Genomic DNA, 4985 nt, shown 5'->3' with positions numbered 1-4985 from the left:
CCACACAAAAGAATTAAGTCTACAACATGATAAAAGACTAATATGATAGTAACACAATATATGTACATGTAGTCACTAAGTGTAAATCCACTAAGGAAAGAAGAGGTAGCACAATAAATGTACCATAACCAAGGATGGACTACATGGGTGTAGTCTAGTTGTAGAATCATTGGTGTGTACTCATACTGGTCACCTACAATGCCAATGAATAATATCCTACCACATCACCAAGGTGCATAGTGGATGCCAACTAATGCATAGTCCTAAACTATTTAAGCTTCTTAGCTCCCAAGGCCTTGGTGAAAATGTCAGTAGCTTAATCCTCTGTGTAACGTAAACCAAGTCAATATCACTTGCTAGAACCTATTCCCAGATGAAATTGTAATGGACCTCTATGTGTTTGATCCGTGCATGATATACTAGGTTTTTGGCCAATTGAATGCTGTTACGGGCACTCAGATGCTAGTGGTGTGCTCTTCAAGATGCACTATGCAAAATTAGGCTTTCAAAAAAAAATTTGTGTGCATGTCAAATGTTTAATTGATGCAGTGTGTGAATCCAATGAAAACAATAGAGTGCAGCATACACTTTTATGATTCTTTCATGTGTCTAACAACCACTCTAGCCAGCTTGTTCTAGTCTCTATAGCATCCCAGACATGTGGTCTGAGGGGCAGCATGTTTGGTCGATTAGTACAGGTCTCTATCAGGATACAAGGCTGAGGGTTTTTGAACCGTCAGATCTTAGCTCTTGAGTTAATTGGCTTTATTGTCCTGTTCACTCACTTGGGAATCCAATGGGGTTCCTATGGCTAGGGATCAGCATCTATAGGATCTAGTGAGGTAATATCAAGAACCACACAGAACGAAAGAAGGGGATTGCTTCTCTTGAGATGTTATTGGCAGACATGAAGCTTCATGGAGGAGAGGTACAAATCGTGCAGGATAAAAAAAATTCAAGCAACGAAATAGACATACAAAGAAAAGCTTCTCTTAGAGGTGTGAAGGCAAGACGATTCCTCTCGAGACTCATTGACAACAGGTGACAAAAGCTTACCAAACATGGAAAGTACTACAAAAGGATGCATGTAAGTAGGATTAAATTTGAGCAATGGAGAAGGATGTATAACACAGTAAAGGATCATGAACCTCTTTCAAGACATGCAAAGGCAAAAGTGTGGCGTGCTATGGATATCATATTCCAGATGCTAGATAAGGAGACATGGACAAATACAAACAAGAAGACGTTTCAGACTACTCTAGATCTATTTAAGAAAGAGTTCCTAAAAGCATGGGAAGACATCAATTTCACACACTACATGGTAAGACAAGTCTTTGGTTTCATACATGTTAGTATAAAATTGTCAGTGTCTATTAAACACTGTTCAGAGACTAACCATTTATCTACAGCACATCATATACAATCATATGCCATATTTCATTCAAAAGCATGGAGATCCAAGAATTTGGAGCACACAAGGCATGGAAAATTCCCATTACATGGCATGCATTGCATATTTCAGGCATACCCAACATGGTGGTGATAGTAGAAAAGCCAACAGTCTTTGCGAGCTATTCCAATGGTTTTATAGAAGCATATTGCAAATACTAAGGACAAAAGAGGAATTAAAATAGTCAACCATTGCACAAGAAATACGAGATGCTAGGATAAAGAAAGACAAGAAGATAGAAGCATTCAAAAATTCAAATGCACTTGAAGGACTCGCAAAATGGAGGCAAGGTTGACACTATCACATTTGTCATTGGGTTAGAATACAAGAGGAGACCTCTCAAATTGATGATACACTGTAAACTTGATAACTATGATCACCCCAATGTATAATACATGCTTTTGAAGGATAATACATTTGATGTTCTAGAGTCAATGTCTACTTCTTTTGTTATCAATGAGTTGATTCTCTCCCCCTCCCCCTCCCACTTCGCCTCCCCCTCTATTGACTCCCGTGGCGCTATGGAGGGGATCGTGTTTGGCACTCCCTCTGGCCAACGGGCAGCCTCCATGTCATCCCATGCTACCTATTCTAGCTGTTCTCTCCTCTCCCTCTTGGCTGCCCTTCTTGCGCGTACAAACTCCTCTACCTCTACTTGGTCTATTTCAAATTGCTGCGTAGCCTCTGCATGCCTTATAGCAGTGACATGATTTAGTTCTTCTTGTTATACAAGGCACCCCCAGTGCTGGCGCTCGTTAACTTCTCGTAACGCTACCTCCTCGGTCCGTCGACTGTCAATGCTAGCCAATATACCCTATTGAGCGATTAGGGTATACCGGGTGATAGTCGAGTCACCATTACAGTGCAATGGAACGTCCTGAAAACAAAGCAACAAATGCACCTTACCTATCAATGCACATTGCATACATATAAATAAACATGAATAAGTCACTCTACTTACGTTAGGAATACCAAGAATTTGTGTGCATTAAAAAAAACAAGGGTTATAAATAAACATGAATAAGTCACTCTACTTACGACCCAGTATATTTGCATCGTGTATGCCAACCCCCCCTCCAACACTAGATGCTCGTACATCATCACAAATTTTTTGCATTAGAAAAAAAATGAACTCACAAATGGGCTCTTAAAAATAATATAGTTTAAGATGTGGGCCTTTTGGATTGTCCAATAGGAAGGCTAGATGTTGACATCCATGGAGGGTGAATCTTCTCTCTCCAAATCTTGGGTTTTCTAATAAAAAAAGGGGTAGTTGGGGATGAAAAAAAGGGAGAATGAATAGTACACAAAATTTGAGTTTCTCTCACCTCATATTTTTTCCCTTTTTTTGGAGAATTTTCAATTTTAGTTTTTTTTCCTCTCATGAAATTAGTTTGATTGACCCAAAAGTTGAGCAACAGACCACTTTCCCTCTCTTCTCTATACTCCTGAATTTTCGTCTCCATTGAAGCTCCCTACTGAGAGTAATTAGGGTTTTGAGCGTTCTACTTACCTCTACACTTTCTTCTCCATGCAACTCCAGATTTTGGGCAAAACACAAGTGCCCATCTCTCTTTGCATTTTCTCTTGTTTGCTATTTTTTCAATAGGGTTTGATGTCGTTTGTTACTATTATTGTTGATTTATTGCAGAGGTTGTTTGGGGCAGGAGACAGAGGTGCTCATCTCTCTCTCCTTTCTTTCCCCCCTCTCTCTATGTGTTGTTTCTCTTTTATGTTGTGTTTTCAATAGAATTTGATGTTGGTTCTAATTGTTGTTTTCTTGCAAAGTTTATTTGGAGCAAGAGTCAAAGGTCTTAATCTCTCTCTCTGTTTGGTTTTTTTTTTTTGCTGATATCTTTTCAATACAACATAATGTTAGTTCTAACCCTTGTTGTTGTTTTATTGCAGAGATAATTTTGGGTGACATTGCATAAGTGCTCATCTCTCTCCCCCTCTCTCTTTCTCTCTTTATGTTTCCTCTTTTCTATTGTTTTTTCAGTGTATACCTTCATGTGAATACTAACTCTTGCTATTGTCTTTTGCAGAGATCAATTTGGGCAAGATTAGATAGGTGCTCATTTCTTTCTCTCTCCCGTGTACTCACACACTCTCTCTTTCTTCCTCTCTGCATTATCTCTTTTCTACTATCTTTACAATAGGGTTTGATGCTAGTTCTAACTTAAGGATCAATTGTTGTTGTAGCACTTAACACAAGGTAGAGCAGAGATTCTGTAGCTCAATTTATAGGTAAATCTACCATATTTTGTGGTGCCAAAATTCATTTAATTAATGACTTTTATGTTTGATGGGATTGGTGTTTTCTTATATTCATCATTTGCAATGGGTTTTGATTAGCAATGATTCAATCTTATCTTGAGCAGATAAGCTTATAGGTAAATTGGCCATGTTTTGTATTGCTTCTATTCATGCAATTATCTAGATATTTTTTGCTAAAAGGGATTCATGCAAGTATTTTTGTTAAAAGGGATTCATGCAGGTGTTTTTTTGTACATGCAGGTATTGTACAAGGTTTAGGTGAAGCATATAATTCTCGATCGACTATTTTGATGTGGTGAGTGATTCCTTTGTGTTGGATGATATGGATTTGCTGGAAATTGATGGTTTAAAAATCCTCTGCTTTATTGGTCCTATGTGTCCATTTGGATCTCCATGCCAATTGGCAATGATCCATGAAACTCTTGTATCATATCATCCATATAATACACAATGTGTTGAGTCTTAGAATATCTCAGGTGTCAATCCAATGTGCCTATTAAGATTTGCATGCCATGTGGCTGCTATCCTTGTAACAACTACTCAATAATACCCATATTTCATACAATTTATTGAGTCAAATCAGACTCCTCTTCATTATAATAAAATTTATTTTGGCAAAATTCTCTGAGTATTCTTGTGCTATTCTTTTCATTATATTTCATGTAAATGGTATGATTAAAGTGATACCTTGAAATCAAATCTATACTTTGTGTTGATGTATATATCCACATGCATTTTGATATCGATGTTTATGTTTGTTTACAAAAGTGTAAACATCTCTTAATGCCATGTTGATTTGTATGGCATATTGGCGATTACTAGACAGACTTAAAATGCTTATTATTTGGGGTTAATACATACTTATTTACATCTAATGGGTAGGTTATAATGCCTGAGAGAAGAACAAGCATTCTCTCGATAGAAGTATGTAATAGAAAAGATGAAGAAGGGAATTGGATCACTGGTACGTATCATTGCTCGTCTTGGGTACATATGCGTCCAAGTATGAAGGGAGCTTTCAAGGTGAAATCATATGCAATTGCAGATGTATCAAAGCACTGGAAGGGTAAAATTTTAGCTCTCAGACAAAGGAATGTTGATTCTCACCTTGTAAACAGAGGTGTTTGTACTACATGTATTCATGCAAAAACAAATACATATTGCACCCACTATGCCCTTTCAACGAAACATTGCAAACAGTAAGTATTTTGCAACTCATTGAGAATGAGAAATTTCATGATACCTATGTAACAACTTG

This window comes from Lygodium microphyllum, unplaced genomic scaffold (assembly GCF_053477565.2).
Source record: "Lygodium microphyllum isolate KBCC unplaced genomic scaffold, Lygodium_microphyllum_v1.1.10 scaffold_77, whole genome shotgun sequence".
NCBI classification, from domain to species: Eukaryota; Viridiplantae; Streptophyta; class Polypodiopsida; order Schizaeales; family Lygodiaceae; genus Lygodium; species Lygodium microphyllum.
The sequence above is the reverse complement of the archived record's forward strand: the minus strand, read 5'-3'. Positions refer to the sequence as shown.